Source organism: Panthera pardus, unplaced genomic scaffold (genome assembly GCF_024362965.1).
Source record: "Panthera pardus isolate Hobbes unplaced genomic scaffold, ASM2436296v1 HiC_scaffold_2, whole genome shotgun sequence".
Classification (NCBI taxonomy): Eukaryota; Metazoa; Chordata; class Mammalia; order Carnivora; family Felidae; genus Panthera; species Panthera pardus.
The window spans coordinates 64918768-64939565 of record NW_026526765.1 but is presented as its reverse complement, the minus strand read 5'-3'; the positions used below and the strand labels follow the sequence as shown (position 1 = coordinate 64939565).

The following is a 20798-nucleotide window of genomic DNA, read 5'->3' as shown; positions in this document are numbered from 1 at the left end:
CCAAGAGAGTTTGGAGCTTGAGGCTCTGCCAGAGAAATGACACACAGTAACTCTATGGTTTGGTCATTTCTCTAGTTTCTTAACGATCACATCTGGCTATTTACTGATTGGCCAGTCTAGGCATATCCTATAGTTTCTCCTCTAAAGGCTAGTAAGCTGGGAAAGGTTTTGGTTTGGTTTTGGTTGTTCCTAGTCTTTTGCTGAGTCCCAAGTACCTTTGTAGCCTGTGATCCAGGGAAGGATGAACCTGTTTTTCATGCCAAACATTAAGTGTGAGATATATGTGTGTGCCTTGTGGATTATTTCCCTCATGCTAACCTGTGTGGGGATGAGGGTGAGTACTGGGATCCTGGCAGAGGGCCTTGTGTGAGCAATTGGGAGACCAGAGCAGAGTCCTAGCCAGAGGCAGTTCCATCCAATGAACCCAAAGCAGTTAAGTTCCAAGGAAAGCAGGCTAAGCTCTCCTCAGTAGGAGAGTGCAGTGTGTAATACCAGAAGAGGAATCAGGAGAGGTCAGTTCTGGGAGGTCCTAGAGGAGTGTGTGTGCCTGTGTGCATGTGTGTGTGCCTGTGTGCCTGTGTGTGTGTGTGTGTGTGTGTGTGTGTGATGAGCTGGTTGGGATGTGATGTGTCAGTGGTCTTTCAGTTTAGAGTGACCAGGAATGGGGTAGATATACCCTTACTCCCTTTCCTATGTCAAAGATGTATTCTATTCCCTAAAGATTTTAATCACAAAAGGGACCACCAAATGTCTACCTTCTTTGGAAGGGAAAAAGCCCATACACAGAATTACAAGGTAAGTCCCATCTTTCAGAAGGAGAGTAGAGATCATACACCTAGAAGTGCCTTGCACACTCAGAAATACCTACATATAGGTAAGTATTGCCTTCTTTTCTCCCTGTGACACTGCAGGGCAGTGAAAAGAAGGCTGGCCTCCTAGGCGAGCAGAAGGGGACTTGAATCCCGGCTCCATCAGTGATTGATGTGAACCCACTTTCCTCTTCTCCTTGGGTTGTTCGGAGAGTTAAAGGACATAACCTATTTGTAAAGCGTCTAGCATAGCAGCTGGCGCACGGGGGATTCTTAGCACATCCCTTCCCCTTGAGGAAGGGCAGCTTCTGATGAGAACACAGAGGCTGTCCACAGAGACATGTCAGCAGACCGTCCACTTTCTCGGCTCTGTCTCAGACTGTCCACGGTCAGAGCTGTGCAGGCCACGTTTGTCATTCCAGAAGTAGGTGCTGTGAGGAGAGGAGACTTCTCTGTCACACCTGGGCGTGGTGGGAGGTTCAGAGGAGAAATAGTACATCTGCTTACTGTTGCAGTCTGTTTGGGTCTGTGATGGATATGTGTGCATGTGAACAGGTGGCGCATACGTCAGAACTGTGCACACCAGTGGGGGAAGTAAGAGTAGCTGAGATGGCTGGGAAAGGATCGGATGGAGAGGAGGTGGGCTTAGAGCAAGCGTTGATCACAGAGGGTGCGACTCTGGGGGTGAGGGCTTGTGAGAAGGGGTGCTGCAGCTTGGGGCAAAGTGGAGGCAGTGGCAGTGTCTCGGGACGTGGAGAAGATTGTCAGGTGGAATATGAGGTGGGGCTGGAGAGAAAAGAGAGACAGGGTGTCGGGCTCTGGCGATGTCAGTTGGTACTGGTTAAGGGTGTGCCCTGGTGAGTAGGGCAGACCTGGATAGGCCTGGGTTCAAATCATTCTGGAAGAATCTGGCCAATTACTTCACCTCCCCAATTTCGGTTATCCTTAAAATGTACATAATAACAGTGTACAAATACAACAGTGTACAAATAACAGTGTGCAAATGCCTGGCACATTGTAGATGGTCAGTAAATAGCAGCTATTGTTTTGTAGATATGAATGTTATATCTGTGGGCAATGTAAACCTTCCTCCCTTATGAGGCTTTTCCTGTCCCTGGGCTAATCACATTGCATGCAAAAGGGAGGATTATAGGATTATAAAGAAGGCAGTATAGGCCTTAAAAAAAGGAAGTGAGAACTGGACAAAGGAATAATTAACACTTACTTTTTAGTGCCCATTTATAGACCAAAGACTCATTGTTAGCATTTAAGGACACTAAATTTAAAACTATTCAAATATTACAAATTTACTACAGTTTCCATGTTTGATTTTTGCTCAGATGGGGCCACAAGCTGTTGAACTTCAAGACATGTATCACCTCAGTCTTTCACCCCTTACAAGAAGCAGGCAGAGTTTGAAAATATGTCTTCCCAACCAGCAGTATCATAGTAACAAAGTCCCTGGGTACAATTTACCCAGCTGAAGCATCACCAAGTCCCTCTTCTGGTAATTAATTACTCTTGAGAGGCGTTGTATCTAAAGGGAATAGTTGTCCCTGGAGCCACCTTGGGTTGGCCAAGAATGAGTTACTAAACTCACGTTGTTTCTTTTTACCTTCTTGGTATGGGTACTAGAATGTAGGTCAGGCAATGGCACACATATACAAGGAATCTGTCAAAACATCTCAGAATGTCCTTGAGGACCAAAGGAAATCTGGGCTAGGCACAAGCCCACTTGTACCTGGTCATCAACTATACAAAGAGTGGGGATTAAAGTCAATTTGGAAAAAAGTTTCTCTCTTGAAATGGGATAGCAGCATGGAGTTCAGGTAGAAGATGATCAGGCCTATGTTTATTGAACATTTATGACAGACTGTATCTCCACAATGCTTTGTTCAACACATAGTAGAGCTCCTGTCCTCTTACCCTCTTTGTAGAAAGGAATCTTTGTTGGATTGACCAAACATCTGAGCTCCCTTTGAGTGCTGAGCATTGTATAAGAGACAAAGGGGAAAATCAGACTCTGTACTCTGGACCCATTTTACAAATGAGAGCTGAGGTTCAGGGAAGTTGGAGAACTTACTCAGGGTCACCTGGTCAGTACATTAGTTTGAAGCCCTCCACATGGGTCCCAAATTCCAACTGTTTAGGTTCAGTCCAATCTAGATGTCGCTTATGAACCACAGATATAAAGATACAGATATAAAGATACACAGATATAAAGGCTTGGGAGTCTTAGAAGATTGTCAACCATCAACACTGGGATTTATCTGGTTCTGGCAAAGCTGTCATGATGGGCAGAAACCAGACAAAAGGTTTGGCTTGGTGAACCAAAGGGAAATAACATATGAGGGGCAAGGAGGTTTATCCAGCTAGCCACTCAACACCCTTTGGCAGTCCTGGGCTGAGCACTGAGGGTACAGATGTGAAGATCAGCCAGTTTCTGTGCTCAGGAACCCACAGCCTGGTGTGGAGATGGTGACAATTCAGTGTGAGAGTGGTTTGTAGAAGAGTAACTCATGGCACAAAAACAGACACTCAGATCAATGGAACAGAATAGAGAACCCAGAAATGGACCCACAAACGTATGGCCAATGAATCTTTGACAAAGCAGGAAAGAATATCCAATGGAATAAAGACAGTCTCTTCAGCAGTGGTGCTGGGGAAACTGGACAGAAACATGCAGAAAGATGAACCTGGACCACTTTCTTACACCATACACAAAAATAAACTCAAAATCCATGAAGTAACTAAATGTAAGACAGGAAGCCATCAAAATCCTCAAGGAGAAAGCAGGCAAAAACCTCTTTGATGTTGGCCAGAGCAACTTCTTACTCAACACGTCTCCAGAGGCAAGGGAAACAAAAGCAAAAATGAATTATTGGGACCTCATCAAAATAAAAAAGCTCCTGCACAGTGAAGGAAACAATCAGCAAAACTAAAAGGCAACCGATGGAATGGGAGAAGATATTTGCAAAGGGTTAGCATCCAAAATCTATAAAGAACTTCTCAAACTCAAAACCCAAAAAAAAAAAAAAAAAAAAAAAAAAATCCAGTGAAGAAATGGGCAAAAGACATGAATAGACACTTCTCCAAAGAAGACATCCAGATGGCCAAGTGACACATGAAAAAATGCTCAACATCACTCATCATTAGGGAAATACAAATCAAAACCACAATGAGATACCACCTTACACCCATCAGAATGGCTAACATTAACAACTCAGGCAACAACAGATGCTGGCGAGGATGCAGAGAAAGAGGGCTCTTTTGCACTGCTGGTGGGAATGCAAACTGGTACAGCCACTCTGGAAAACAGTTTGGAGGTTCCTCAAAAAATTAATTACCCTATGACCCAGCAATTGCATTACTGGGTATTTATTCAAGGGATACAGTTATATTGTTTCGAAGGGGCACATGCACCCCAATGTTTATAGCACCACTGTCAACAATAGCCAAAGTATGGAAAGAGCCCAAATGTCCATTGATGGATGAATGGATAAAAATGTGGTGTATATATACAATGGAGTATTACTTGGCAATCAAAAAGAATGAAATCTTGCCATTTACAACTATGTGGATGGAACTAGAGGGTATTATGCTAAGCGAAATTAGTCAGAGAAAGACAAATATCATATGACTTCACTCAGAGGAAGACTTTAAGATACAAAACAGATGAACATAAGGGAAGGGAAGCAAAAATAATATAAAAACAGGGAGGGGGACAAAACATAAGAGACTCATAAATATGGAGAACAAACGGGGGGTTACTGGAGGGGTTGTGGGAGGGGGAATGGGCTAAATGGGTAAGGGGCATTAAGGAATCTACTCCTGAAATCATTGTTGCACTATATGCTAACTAACTGGGATGTAAATTAAAAAATAAATAAATTATTAAAAAATAAAATAAAAATGGTGGACCACTGGCGGGGGGCGGGGGGAAGAAGAATAACTCAGATCATGTCTCTCCCCTGCTAAAAACACTATAGAGGCTTCCCTTTGAACTTTTTTCCAGATCTGGTCTTTCTAAACCATGTCCTTCTTGGCATTCACATCTGAATTCGGAAGGCACTCCCTTTCTTTTTTTTTTAAACAACAGTTTTGGGGCACCTGGGTGGCTCAGTTAAGTGTCTGACTTCAGCTCAGGTCATGATCTCATGGTTAGTGAGTTCGAGCCCCACGTTGGGCTCTGCACTGACAGTGAGGAGCCTGCTTGGGATTCTCTCTCCCTCTCTCTCTGCTTCTCCTCTACTCATGCTCTCAAAATAAATAACAAATAAGCCTAAAAAAACCCCTCCAAAACAAGTTTTATTATGTACATACTGTGATAGGCTGAATGATGGCTTTCAAAGATGTGTACATCCTAATCTGTGGAACCTGTGAATATGTTACCTTACCTGATAAAAACAAATTTGGATATATGAGTAAATGAGGCATTGGAGATGGAAAGATTATCCTGTAAAATCCTGTGAGCCAGGTGTAATAACAAGGGTCTTTCTAAAAGGGGGACAAATGATGAGAAAGAGAAAAGGGAAGTATAACATTTGAACCTTTGAGGTTTAAATGATACACATGGAAGATACAGGAAGAGGCCAATTGCCGAGGAATGCAGGCAGGTTCAATAAGCTGGAAGAGCAAGGAAACAGATTCCTCCTTGGGCTTCCAGAAGGGACACATCCCTGACAACACCGTGATTTTAGACTTTTGGCCTCCAGACTATAAAAGAATAAATTGGTGTTTGAAGCCACTAAGTTGTCATTTGTCACAGCAGCAATAGGAAAGTAATACACATGCTGTACAATTTGGTGGATTTTTGTATATTCACAGAGCTATACAATTTATCATCACAATCAATTTTAGAACATTTTGTCACCTTCTTCCTCCAAAAACTCCACCCATTAGTGGTCACTCCTCTTTTCCACTTGTAGGTACCCATGTGGCATTAAATAAGTTCCCTAACTCATGTGAGCCTCCATTTCTTAATCTGTAGGGGGGATACTGCCCACTTCAAAAGATGTAAGAGTTCAATAAGATAATGTAGTGCTCAGCACAGTGCCTGAAGTCAGCATTCACTAGGCTGTTTATTATTTTTATTAAAATCAGTGAGGAGGCTGTTGCAGAAGTGCCAGGGAGAGGTGAAGGAGAGGCTGAACGAGGCCAGTGGCTGAGTGATGGGGAGGAGGGGATCTGGTTTCTCTGGGAAGCCCCAGGCCCTGTGATCCTCTCTCATCAGAGTCTGGTTTCACCTCCTTTCTTCACTGGGAACTTGGTTTAAATCCGCGGGCTGGTCCCTTTCTGGCCACTAGAGGGCAGTGGAGGCAAGGCCGCGCAGAGGGAGGTGGGCGTCCTGAAGATTGGCGCTGGTCTGTGCATTCAGCCTTTCTTCGTGCTCTGAAGCCTAATTGTGTATTTGCATTGTACTCTCCTCTCCCTCTTTGCTCTGTGTAGCTGATGGCATTTTTTCAAACACTGCATTGGTGGGCACCTCTGAGTTCTTGTTCCATCTGTGGCCTGGGATTAGTCATGGCTCAAGCCTCTCGCTTTCTGGCAGCTGTATTTATTTCTGAAGGGCACAAGTTGCTGCAGAACATGGTGGCCTGGGCTCTGCAGCTCAGGAGAGCCTAGGACAAACCTCAGTTTTTCTTTTGCCAGTTCGAAACATGGGGACTATTCCATCTTGCATTCCTCCCCTGCCCCCCAGGCCATATCAGTACCATCCAAATCGCATGGACTGAGGTGGCAGGTGGTGGAGTGTGGTGGGTATGATTCCTCAAAGAAAATTCAGATGATTTCACTAGAGGAAGGACGAGTGGATGTTTAGGCAAAATCCACAGATGTCCACTACAGCTACTATGTGGGAAGAGAATAATCCACTGGCTAAGAGCTCTGGCCTGGGACTCCAGTTCCCTGTGAGGGAATCCCAGTTTCACCATTCACAAGTTGTGTGACCATGGCCGGCTCACTCACCTGTCAGTCTGCCTCTCAGTGTCCCATCTACAAAGCGGGAGTGATGGATCAACACTGTAGGCCTGAATCAGTGGGAAAGCACATTGTAGAGGGATCAGGCAAGCTCCAGAGGGTGTCCCTGCAGTTTGGCGTGGCATGAAGTCTGAAGTCTCTGCATTGTTACCTGACCAGTTCCAGGGCAGCTGTCCAACAGACAGGCAGCCAAAGTCCTCTGGGTTCAAGTTCTCAATCTGCCACTTACTGGCTACGCTTTCCTCCTCCATGAGTGAGGATCATCGTTCCTGCCTCCCAGGGTCGTTGGGAGAAGTGATGAGGTGACATACAGACAGTGCCTGGCACGTAGCAGTCTGTAACTAATGATAGACGTGTTCTCAGCCCAATTACTACTCCAGAGCATGTTAGGAGTCCAGGTGCGACTCTGGGAGGACAGGCCACGTGCTCTGTGAACAAACAACCGTCCTTCTGGATAGAGTGCATTTGGCCATCAGCCGGGGCCTTGGGAAGCTTTGTGTAGCCTGGCCCTTCCCTCCTTCCTTTCAACTTGAGGAGGGTACACCCTTACAGAGGTTCATGTTTCACTCTTAATTACCCCTCGGGCTCTACTATCAGCCTTTCATTTCCATTCCCAGTCAGACAGTTTGAACAGAATCTCATCTGGAGTGTGTTAACTTTTCTCTCCATCGTTGGCAGAGATCTGGAATCGGCTCTGCATTAGGACAAGCTGTAAATAAACACATATTTGCTTAAATGTGGCTCCTGCTCCTATCCCCACAGCCTTATCTTAGATTTCAGCAGCTTTAAGTCATGGAACACAGAGTGTTTGGAAAAGACCTTAGAAATCATTGAATCCAGTCTACCCATTTTACAGAAGAGTAAATTGAAGGTATTTAGTTAAGTCACCCATGTTTACATAGACAACTTGAGGTTACAGATAAAGATGGAAATGAGGTCTTTTACTCTTAGTCCAAAACTCTTTCCATAGTAACCTAGTACTACAGGCAGTCATTCACTCATTCCTTCAAAAAAATGCATACTGAGCATCTCCCTACCTATACCTTGTCCTTTTGTGGGCATTGGAAAAACAAACAAGGAATGATTTGCCCTTGAAGTGCTTATGAACTCTTTGTCCATTGGTCCATCTATCCATCTAATGCATGTGTCTCTTCATTCATCCATTTCTCTGTGTATCCATTTACCTTTCTCCTGTCCATCTTTTCATCCATCCCTTAATCTTCATCCTTTTGTACATTTGTTTTTGTCCATTTATCTCACCATAGGTTGTCCACCACATTTATTTATCTTTCTTTCTGTCTGTTTTCTTGCCCACCTGTCATCTGTTCCTGTTTCCATCCAGTCTACTTCTCTTTTGATCCACCCATTGGTCTCTTCATCTATCCAGAATTTCTTGAGTGTCTATATGGCTCCAGGTTTTTGGCTGGTGCTCAGGACTGAGAGAAGTAAGAAGCATTTGTATTCGAGTCTTTGTATGAACACATACTTTATTATCTTTTTATTAAGTACCTTGGAGTAGAATGGCTGGATCATATGGTAGATATTTATTTAGCTTTTTAAGAAACTGCTAAAATCTATTAGGTATTTACCCAAAGGATACAAAAATACAGATTCAAAGGGGTACATGCACCCACGTATGAAGGGTACATGCTGCTGTAATGTTTATAGCAGCATTATCAACAATAGCCAAACTATGGAGAGAGCCGAAATGCCCATCAACTGATGAATGGATGTGTGTGTGTGTGTGTGTGTGTGTGTGTGTGTGTGTGTGTGTAATGGAATATTACTCAGCCATCAAAAATAATGAAATCTTGCCACTTGCAATGACCTGGATGGAGCTAGAGTGTATTATGCTAAGCAAAATAAGTCAATCAGAGAAAGACAAATATCTTATGCTTTCCCTCATATGTCAAATTTAAGAAACAAAACAAATGAACATATGGCATGGGTTGAGGGAGAGAGAAGAAAGGGAAACAAACCATAATAGACTCTTAACGATAGAGAAAAAAACTGAGGGTTGATGGAAGGAGGTGGGTGGGAGATGGGCTAGATGGATTATGGGTATTAAGAGGGGCACTTGGGGGCGCCTGGGTGGCTCAGTCGGTTAAGCGTCCGACTTCAGCTCAGGTCACGATCTTGCGGTCCGTGAGTTCGAGCCCCGCGTCGGGCTCTGGGCTGATGGCTCAGAGCCTGGAGCCTGCTTCCGATTCTGTGTCTCCCTCTCTCTCTGCCCCTCCCCCGTTCATGCTGTGTCTCTCCCTGTCTCAAAAATAAATAAATGTTAAAAAAAAATTAAAAAAAAAAAGGGGCACTTGTTGTAATGAGCAGTGGATTTGTGTGTAAGTGATGAATCACTGAAATCTACTTCTGAAACCAATACTGCACTGTATAGTAATCAATTAAAATTTAAATAAAAAACTGCTAAAGTATTTTTCAATGAGTTTTTACTCTCATATTTCTACTGGTTTCTCCACAGTCTTTTAAACTTTTTCCATGATCATTCATTTTAATTTTATTCATTCTAATAGCTCTAGTTTTGATTTGTTGTTCCCCTATGACAAATGCTGGTGAGCATCTTTGTGTGCTTATTTGCTAGCCATATATCACTTTGGGAGAGTGTGTGCAAATCTTTTGTCTGCTTAAGAAATTGAATTGTTTTCTTATTGAGTTGTAAGATTTAAATATAAATTCTAGGGGCACCTAGGTGGCTCAGTTGGTTGAGTGTCTGACTCTTGATTTTGGCTCAGGTTGTGATCCCAGGGTTGTGGAATTGAGCCCTGCATCAGGCTCCATGCTGAGCACAGAGCCTGCTTGGGATTCATTCTCTCTCTCTCTCTCTCTCTCTCTCTCTCTCTCTCTCTCTCTCTCTCTCTGCCTCTCCCCTGCTCATGCCTTCATGCTTTCTCAAAATAAATGAATAGAGGCACCTTGGTGGCTCAGTCAGTTAAGCGTCTTTCTCTTGGTCTCGGCTCAGGCCATGATCTCACAGTTTGTGAGTCTGGTCTGAGCTCTGCATCAGACTCTGCGCTGACAGTGTGGAGACTGGTTGGGATTCTCTTTCTTCCCCTTTCTGTCTGCCCCTCCCCACTTGTACAGGTACTCTCTCCCTCTCTCTCAAGATAAAGAAACTTAAAAATAAATAAACATTCAAAAATAAATATAAATTCTGGATTAAAGTTGTTTATCAGATAAACACTTTGTCAGATTAACATTTTTTCTCCATATGTGGCTTGTCTTTTCATTCTTTTAACAGTGTTCCAAAGAATAGCACATGAGTTTTGGTGAAGTCCAACTTATTAAACTTTTCTTTTATGGATCTGTCTTTATAATAAATTTGTGCCTAGCATAAGGTCACAAAGATTTTCTGCTGTTTTTGTTCTGTAAGTCTTATTGTTTCAGGTTTTACCTTTAGGTCTATGAAGGATTTTGAGGTAATGTTTGTATATGGTACAAGGTATAGAGCCAAGCTCGTTTATTTGTTCTTTTCTTTGCCTCTTCCTTCCTCCCTCCCTTCCTTCCTTCCTTTCTTCCTTCCTTCCTCTTTCTGTCTCTCTCTGTCTCTGTCTCTCTTTCTCTCTTTCTTTGGCATATGGATATCCAGTTGTTTTGGCATCATTTGTTGAAAATACTGCTTTCTCTGGGGTGCCTGGGTGGCTCAATCGCTTAAGCGACTGACTCTTGATTTCGGCTTAGATCATGATCTCACGGTTGTGGGGTTGAGCCCTGTGTTGTGCTCCTCCCTGAGCATAGAGCCTGCTTGGGATTCTCTCTCTGCCCCTCCCCCATCTCTTTCTCTCAAAAAAAAAAAAAAAGAAAGAAAGAAAGAAAGAAAGAAAGAAAGAAAGAAAGAAAAGAAAAGGACTGCTTTCTCTAATGAATTGCCCTTGCACCTTTGTTAAAATCAAATATTCACTCCATTAGCAATGAGTACACACCTAAAGCCCAGATCTTGTTTTTCTTTTCTTTTCTTTTCTTTCCTTTTTTTTTAATTTGAGAGAGAGAGAGAGAGAGAGAGACAGACAGAGGGACAGAGGGAGAGAGAGAGAATCTTAAGCAGGCTCTATGCTCAGTGCAGAACCTGACACAGGGCTCATTCTATGACCTTGGGATCATGACCTGAGCTGAAATCAAGAGTCAGGCGCTCAGCTGACTGAGTCATCCAACACCCCTAGATCTTGGTTTTTAGTACCATTTGTCAATAAAAAGATCCAGGGCTTCTTGGAGAGGTGGATGATTTTAGGACTGGGGCAGGAAATATGCAAGATGGACCTGGAGCATCTTGTAGCACCGGAAGTGAAGTGCTGAAAAAGGAAAATCCTATGTTGATGGGATTTTGTCAAAAGAACACAGCAGCCAACTCAAGGAGCTCCCAAAGGCCAATTTGAACAATTTGATCAACAGTATGTAAATAAGGTAGTATTGGATTATAATCCAAGGTCTAAAACAAATATCCATGAGTCTATAGTGATATAAGTTATTAAATAAATAAATGAGAAGAGAAAAATTTCTTTTGCAAAAGCATTTCAAATAATTTATGTAGATATTCCACCCTTAAGGAAGCGGGGTATAACTGTCCACTCCTCAGGTGTGGGCTGTGTGTAGTGACTTTCTTCTGAAGAGTACAGTATAGAAAAGAGGGGAGGGGAAGAATACTTTTACAGTGGAGAAATGTAGCAGACACTGTCTCAAGTAATCAAGGTTAACTTCATCAGATAAATCACGTTGATAGTATATAACCTTGGTATAACATAAGCACTTTTTTCCCAGCCTAATGAAAAAAACATCAGACAAATCCCAATTGGGGGATATTCTACAAAATACTTGTCCAGCACTCTTCAAACCTGTCAAGGTCATCAAAAACAAGGAAAGTCTGAGAAACTGTCATAGCTAAGAGGAGCCTAGGGAGACATAACAACTAGATGTAATTTGGGTAGAATCCTGGAACAGAAAAAGATGTTAGTTAAAACTAAGGAAATTTGAGTAAATGATGGACTTTAGTTAATAACAATGTATCAACATTAGTTCATTAAATATAACAAATGTATTATATGAATATAGGATGTTAATAATAGGGGAAACTTGATGAGAGACATATGGGAACTTTATGTGCTATCTTCTCAATTTTTCTGTAAATATAAAACTATTCTAATAAATTAAGTCTATATCGTAAAAATCCATTGTGTGTGTGTGTTTGTCAAATATGTGTGTGTGTATGTGTATGTGTGTATATATATATAATATATATATGTATTGCATCATTGATCTATTTGCTTTTTTTATGCCAACATCAGACTATTTTGGTTATTAAAACTTTATAACAGGGGCGCCTGGGTGGCGCAGTCGGTTAAGCGTCCGACTTCAGCCAGGTCACGATCTCGCGGTCCGTGAGTTCGAGCCCCGCGTCAGGCTCTGGGCTGATGGCTCGGAGCCTGGAGCCTGTTTCCGATTCTGTGTCTCCCTCTCTCTCTGCCCCTCCCCCGTTCATGCTCTGTCTCTCTCTGTCCCAAAAATAAATAAAAAACGTTGAAAAAAAAATTAAAAAAAAAAAAAACAAAAAACAAAAAACAAAAAACTTTATAACAAATCTTGAAATCAGGTAGTAGTAGCTTTCCAATTTTGTTCTTTTTTTCAAAGTTGTTTTGGCTATTCTAGTTTTTTTTCCATTTCACATGAACTTTAGAATCAGTTTGTCAATTAAAAAAAAAATGCCTGCCGCATCTTGATTGGTATTACATTGATCAAACTGGGGAGAATTGACTTCTTATCAATATTGGGTTTTTCAAGCCATGGGCTAGCTCTCCATTTGTTTACATCATCTGTAATTTTTTTTCTCAGCTATATTTTGTAGTTTTTAGCTTACAGATCTTTCACAGCTTTTGTCGGATTTAACCCTAAGTATTTCATATTTTCCAATGCTATGTGTAAAGAGTGTTTTTATTTTAATTTCTGGTTGCTCATTTCTAATATATAGAAATGCAACTAAGTTTTGCGACAGACTGGTCATAGAGATGCTTAGAGAGGAAGGCCATGTGAAGGTGGGGGGAGGTTGGGGTTATGCTGCCATGAGCCAAGGGACACCAGAAGCTACCAGACATTGGGAGAGGCAAGGAAAATTTCTCTCCTGGAGACTTTGTAGGGAATGTGGTCCTGCTGACATCTTGATTTTCTTGTGTTTTTAATTTAAAATTTAAAATTTTAATTCCAATATCATTAACATACAGTGTTATATTAGTTTCTGGTGTGCAATTAGAATGATTCAACTATTCTATACATTACTCAGGGCTCATCATAATAAGTGTACTCTTAATCCCCTTCACGTCTTTCACCCATCCTCCCGCCCACCTCCCCTCTGGTAACCATCAGTTTATTCTCTAGAGGTAAGAGTCTGTTTTTTGTCTCTTTTTTTCTCTGTTTTGTATCTTAAATTACACATATAAGTGAAATCATTTGGTATTTGTCTTTCTCTGATTTTTTTGCTTGTACTTTCTAGATCCATCCATGTTGTTGCAAATGGCAAGATTTCATTCTTTTTTATGGCTGAAAAATATTCCATTGTGTGTGTGTGTGTGTGTGTGTGTGTGTATACACAATGGAATATTATTAGATATAGACACAGATATAGATATTATATAGATATAGATGTAGATATATATACCGTATCTTCTTTATCCATTCATCTATTAATGGACACTTGGGGGCTTCCACAATTTGTCTTTTGTAAATAATAGTGCAATAAATATAGGGGTGCATATATCTTTTCAAATTAGTGTTTTTGTGTTCTCTGGGTAAATATCCACTAGTGGAATTACTGGAAAATAAGGTCTATTTTCTATTTTTTGAGGAATCTTCATGCTGGTTTTCACAGTGGCTGCACCAGTTTGCATTCCCATGAACTTTGCATGAGGGTTCCTTTTTCTCCACATCCTCTCCACTTGATGTTTCTTGTGTTTTTGATTTTAGCTGTTCTGACAGGTGTGAGGTGATTTCTCATTGTAGTTTTGATTTGCATTTCCCTGATGATGAGTGATGTTGAGCATCTTTTCATGTGTCCATTGGCCATCTGGATGTCTTCTTTGGAGCAATGTCTGTTTATGTTTTGCCCATTTTTAGATTAGATTATTTGTTTTTTGGGTGTTGGGTTGTATAAGTTCTTTATATATTTTGGATACTAACCCTTTTTTGGATGTGTCATTTGCAAATATCTTCTCTCATTCAGTAGATTGTTTTTTAATTTTGTTGATTGCTTTCTTTGCTGTGCAGAAGCTTTTTATTTTGATGCAGTCCCAATAGTTTATTTTTGCTTTTGTTTCCCTTGTCTTAGGAGACATATCTAGAAAAAAGTTGCTGTGGCTGATGTCAGAGAAATTACTGCCTATGTTCTCTTCTAGGATTTTTATGGCTTCAGGTGTCACATTTAGGTACTTAATCCATTTTGAGTTTATTTTTGTGCGTGGTGTAAGAAAGTGGTCCAGTTTCATTCTTTTGCATGTAGCTGTACAGTTTTCCCAACATCATTTGTTGAAGAGACTGTCTTTTTCCCATTGAATACTCTTTTCTGCTTTGTTGAATATTAACTGACCATATAATTGTGGGTTTATTTCTGGGCTCTCAATTCTGTTCCACTGATCTATGAGTCTATTTTTTGTGCCAGTACCATACAGTTTTGATTGCTATAGCTTTGTAGTATATCTTGAAATCTGAGATTTTGATACCTCCAGTTTTGTTTTCAAGATTGCTTTGGCTATTCAGGGTCTTTTCTGAGTTCATACACATTTTAGGTTCTGTTTTTTTTCTAGTTCTGTGAAAAATACTGTTGGTATTTTGATAGCTTTGGGTAGTATGGACTTTTTAACAATATTTGTTCTTCCAACCCATGAGCATGGAATGTCTTTCCATTTGTTTGCACCATCTTCAATTTCTTTCACCAATGTTTTGTAGTTTTCAAAGTACAGATCTTTTACCTCCTTGGTTAAGTTTACTCCTAGGTATCTTATCATTTTGGGTGCAGTTGTAAATGAGATTGTTTTCTTAATTTCTCTTTCCACTACTTCATTATTAGTTTATAGAAATGCAATGGATTTCTGTATATTGATTTTGTATCCTGCAACTTTACTAAATTCATTGATCAGTTCTAGTAGTTTTTTGGTGGAGTCTTTAGGGTTTTCTTTATATAGTGTGGCTGACATCTTGATTTTGAACTTCTGACTCTAGAATGGTGAGATAATAAATTTGTTGTATTAAGCCGCAAAGTTTGTGGTAATTTGTTATGGAAGATCTCAGAAACTAATACAAGGGCCCTAGATATTGTCATGAAGCACAGCTTGAAGAGGCCCCAAGATCACCTTCCTCGGAGAGGGCCATATCATGTCTGACAATATTCATGAAGATATTAACTTGATGCTCAAAATTAAACCCTAAACACACTTCTTATGGGGATGGCCCTGGGACTGTCAGCTGCCACAAAGAGGTGGGCCTAGGTATGGTTGTGCGTGTGTGTGTGTGTGTGTGTGTGTGTTTGTGTCGGTGGGGTGGATATCATGATGAAAATGATGAATATTCTCATTCCTCCTATTTCTAGTTCATTCTGATTTCCTTCAGTCATTTTCTTTGTTTCCCACTCACTGCACTACTCTTTTCCTCATATTGACCACCATTGACATCTGGGTCATCCTTTTGCTTTCAGATGGAACATTTTATAGAAGGTAAATATAAAACAGAGAGATCTCATTATGAGTTGAATATTTGTTCCAAGATATATTAACATTACAGACACTAAAGATCCTTAAGTAGCAAATACCCTTTTTACTGTGTTTTGTTCTGATCATCTAGGATTTTACCATAGCGGTACTCTAAAAATGTACTATGACAAAGCCCACTCGGCTCTGTGTGACACTTAATAATTTCTTAAAAGTGCAAAAAAGTCACTTTTTAGGGTGGGAAGTGGGAAGAGCTGGCTCAAGACTAGAGTCAACACTCATGCTCCGAATCCAGTTCCACCCCAGTCCAGGAGGGCAAACTGAATATTACTTGAAGATTATATAGAGACTTGCAAGCTTGTATAGAGACTGTTTTTCTTCCCTTCCAAGCTTTGATAAGATCTTTCTTCCCTTTTCTTTGTCATTCATCTGTCAGAGGGTAGAAGAATAAAGAAAGCTGCTTTACTACCCCACCCCTGGGCATCCATAGTGTTCAGGTGTCAGAAGCCAAGGTCACTACATACATGTTCCTACTTATGCCCTTTTACACAGAGCTGTCACTTATCATTTGGGACAGAGAGATGAACCAGTCCCCAGCAGCCTCCTTGACAATTCCCCTGCTGTCACACACACTTCAGTTCTGTGTTCAGTAATGCTCTAGAATATGGAAAAGGGTAGAAGGACAAGGAGTTGACTGCTCCACGTTTTTACTGCCCACCTACTCAGCTTTCATTAAAGGGGAAGGACTATTAGGTGTGGATGTCAACTAGTCTCACCCCAAGAGATATAGGAACGTAAATGTCTCCTAACCCTTCTGAATTTAGGGTGAGCCATTCTAAACTTCTATTTCTTACTTTTGTGATATATGAGGCTGGTTATCTCCTACTGTCCCTGGAGGTTAAGTGGAAAATTTATTGCTCTATTATATCTGTATAACCCCACCCACCCTACGGTTTACCCTCGAGTTGTATAAAGTGAAGATACTGAGGGGCACCTGGATGGCTCAGTTGGTTGAGCATCTGATTTCAGCTCAGGTCATGATCTTGCAATTTGTGAGTTCAAGCCCCACATCGGGCTTGCTCCTGTCAGCCGAAGAGCCTACTTTGGATCCTCTTTCCCCCTTCTCTCTTCCCCTGCCCTGCTTTCATGCTCTCTTTCTCAAAAATAAATATAACATTAAAAAAAATCAAGTGAAAATACTGAGGGGATAGGACTGCTTGAGCCAGATCCTGGGATTGGGTCTTCATTTGATCTCGTCACTTTTGAAGGCTCCTGAAAATATGCATAGGGACATTTTTTTTTCCTTTCTAATGAAAGGATTAGGAAAAATAATGAACTTAATATTTGGACATGTGACCAGGTACAAATGGAGGAAGCCAGAATTGTGGTGACTTTGTAGTGCTATTATTTATTACTCTCCCTCCATGGCCTGGGACACAGTTTAGAAGGTGAAGCAGGCAATCAGTAGGCACTGAAGTTAATCTTTTTCCTTTTTCTAGTCCAAGCTACTGATATCCTATAAACCTTGACCTCAAATGTGACATCGACTAAACACATACCATGCTCCTATGAGAAGGAATAAATCTGTTTGGAAAGTAAAATATATTCTTTGGAGAATATATTAATAGGAGTGCTATTTTTTCTCTACAGGGAATGAAAGATTTATGAAATTCTCTACCTAGGAGGAGTTAGAGGAAGACTTTCTGGCTAAGTAGAAGTAGAACCTGACACCATTGACTCCTGGGAGCGTGGAAGGAGTTGCTGCTCTATGAATTCCATAATTTTCTCAGGGTGTCTGTCTTTTTCTCCTAACTGCCTGCTTCTACTTAGAAAATTCAAGCCTTCAGATGCTGTTGCACTTATCACTTTGCTCAAGGTAGGAGGTTCTGTAATCACAGGAATGTCCAGCTGTGGGCTCTGCCTGGGTCTGGGGTTCCTCCTTATTCTGACTTTCCAATTGCTTCTCTACTAGGTTCTCCCTTGGATGCCTTGATAAATCATTGTCTGAATGACTCACCTCCCTTTTTGCTTCCTTCTTAGAGTCAGTTTTCAAACAGTGCATTGGATAACTGAGGCTTTTGCTGGATTATCTTTTGGACCCCATCACAGAATATACTCTTGTCCCCTTCACTAATTTCTTCACTAGGCTCCTCACATGGAAGCTTATTGGATTCCTTAATCCAATCTTCCTTGAATACTTGTTGCTTCACCCCTTAAAAACAGAGGGCATTGAGAGTCTGTCAGACAGGGTTCTAGGCAGGAGCAGAGGCTGAGCCTTGGGGTAGGGCAGGGGCTGTTTCTGGGGAAACTGTAGGGATTCTTTAACTTGTATTTGGTTTTGAGGGGTAGGAGCATTAGATATTACATTGAATGAGACAGCTGGAGATGCTAATGGGGGAATCGCTACCAAAGACCAGGATTGTGTTCATCAGGGACTTGTGCCTGATGAGGACATTCCAGAAGATCCAGCTCCATTTATGTTGCATATGGTTCTCCAAAGTTTTAAGAAATGGGAAATTGTGATGACTGGTCAGCTGCTTGGTTTGCCCCCAGTGCTTCAGAATGGTTGGGAGGCTATGGTGTCCCACTCATCAGCAAGTGATTCTAAGCTATTTCTAGAATTTATACATGATCGCTTTTTTGTTCCTTTCTTGTCCCAAGTTCAGAAATCCATTCTTGTTATAACTGATGTCTTCAGATGCTCCTGAAGATATAAAGTGTGTGGGAAAAGATGCTGTTAGTTTCCATACACCTGCTTATAGGGTCTCCCCAGAGGAAGTTGAAGTGGAGGAAGGTTTTGCTGGAGAACAGTGTCAGGAAGTGGAAAGGAACAAGTATTTGGCAGATGCTGGCCACCAGGGGAAGGTGAAATAGGCAGGTGTCAGTGGCCCATTCCTGAGAATATTGACATAAAAGAGGCCAACAGTAGGTGCTAGCTGGAGAGTAGCTCTGTGAAATGGTGTTTGGCAGGATGGAAATCAAATCTGACTGAATTAATTGAATTCTAGTGGTGGTAGAATAGGGAAATTTGGAAGTTCAGAATGCCAGGAGAATGATTCAGTGGGATCCAGGACCTGGGTTAATTGGTAAGAGATTGATATCATGAGAGTGTAAGGTCATGTGAGGCCAGTCTTTTCTTTACTCTGTGTTTACACTAAGGGACAAGAAAAGAATGAGCAGCTGGGAATCACACTATACTGTCTCTCGGCAAGAGAGTTATTCATTATTCATGAACAATATGTCTTCTGCATTGAATTCATGGATCTCTGTGTTCCTTCTCTGTTATTCATTTTTAAAATGGATAAAAATATTTTCTATTGATGTTTATTTGATAAATTCAAGTAAGAACCTGTTTTCAATATGTGATCTGCCACAACCTTTCAGTCAGTTATCCTTCTGCTTAAGAAGGGTGCAGATTCTCAGACATAGAGGGGCAGTTTACTCTATCGGGTAGGATTCTGGTCCTGGAGGCTACACCTGGGTTTTTGGAATCTTCTCAAAGGCTTTTAGAGGATCATCATTGCTCTGCATTTTAGCCTTGACCTAAGGGTTTGGCCCAGAGACCAAGATTCTGTATAGGAAGATAACTGAAAAGTGAGTATTGTAGGACTCTGTTCCGCTGTGGGTATGCTGAACTTTTTAATTATCCAATCCAGGACCTTGATATCCAGAGATTTTCCCCTGGAGCTCTGTATACGGCCCCCCTAGATTTGACTGTGAACTTTGAATAGGAGTCCTAGTTGCCACTCTACCCTCTACCCAGTCTATCCTATTCCTCTAGAAGGATGATATTCTAATATTTCTGAAGAATTTCCACTTCAGGTGTGTTTCTTTACAAATGGTTTATTAAAGTGGGAAGAAGAACAGATAAAACAAGAGTCCGTGTGTTCTGGAGGTTAGGTATAGGCATCCCTTACTTGATTTATATCTCTATTTTTTTTTTTACAAATACTGATAAAAACAGATTTCAGTTTTGGCCACATATATTTTGATGATCTGTCAATAGGTACATAAATGTTTATAATTGTTATATCTTTTAGCTGTATTGAGCCTTTAATTAATACACAATGTTTTTCTTTGGCTCTTATAAACTTTTTCGGTTTAAAGTCCATTGTGTTTGATATTAATAAGGCCAACTTGCTCCCTTTTGGTTATTTTCATGGAATATCTTCTTCCATTCTTTCGCTTTCAATCTATTTGTGTCTTTGGATCTAAAGTGCGTTCTTATAGACAGCATATAGTTGGTTCACATATTTTAACCATTCTGCCAATCTCTGTCTTTTCATTGGAGAGTTCAATCTGTTTACACTTAATTACTTATCAGGAGGGATTACTTCTGTCATTTTTCTATTTATTTTCTACATATCTTATGGCTTTTTTTTCAGTCCTTTATTTCCTATATTAGTGTCTTCTTTTATGCTTAGTTGATTTTTGTCTCAAAATATTTCAATTCTTTTCTAATTCCTTTTGTATATGTTCTATAGCTATTTTCATTGTGGTTACTATAGGGATTATATTTAATATCCCAAAGTTTTAACAATCTAACTTAACTTGATTTCAACAACATACAAAAACTCTGCTCCCTTAATAGCTTTGTCTTCACCCTTTTTAGTTGTTGATGTTACAGAATTACATCTTTATACGTTGTGTACCCCCAAATGTAAAGTACTAATTCTTTTTAAAGAATTTTAAAGTATTTTTAAAGAATTTAAAGTAATTTTTTTAAAGTTCATTTATTTATAGGGGCGCCTGGGTGGCTCAGTCAGTTAAGCATCCGACTTCAGCTCAGGTCATGATCTCATAGTCTGTGAGTTCGAGCCCCACGTTGGGCTCTGTGCTGACAGCTCAGAGCCTGGAGCCTGTTTCAGATTCTGTGTTTCCCTCTCTCTGTTCATGCTCTGTCTCTCTCTCTGTCTCAAAAATAAATAAACATTAAAAAAAATTTTAAAAAGTTCATTTACTTATTTTGAGAGAGAGAGAAAGAGAGAGAGCAAGTGAGGGAGGGACAGAGAGAGAAAGAGAATCCCAGGCAGGCACCTCACTGTCAATGCAAAGCCTGACACAGGGCTTGAACTCACAAACCATAAGATGGTGACCTGAGCTGAAGTCAGATGCTTAACCAACTGAGCCACCCAGGTGCCCCTGTAAGGTAGTAATTCCTTTAAGTGCTTTAGTTTCTTAATTTATGTAGAAAACTAAATGTGGAGTTACGAAAAAAGGTTACAATAACACTAGTTTTTAGACTCATAATTAAAAAAATATATTAGTCTCTTAAATCATGTAGAAAATAAAACATGAAGTTACAAACCATTGT

At 40.7% G+C, this 20798-nt stretch overlaps 1 long non-coding RNA gene across 1 annotated transcript in view; it reads left to right on the top strand.

The window, feature by feature from the left end:
- LOC109267543 (uncharacterized) overlaps window positions 1–17208 on the top strand; it is a 62135-nt gene extending 44927 nt beyond the window's left edge. The window contains exon 3 of the long non-coding RNA XR_002080170.2: window positions 17135–17208. This is a non-coding gene — a long non-coding RNA (uncharacterized LOC109267543). The remainder of the gene's footprint in view (window positions 1–17134) is intronic.
- The last annotated feature ends 3590 nt before the right edge of the window (window positions 17209–20798 follow it).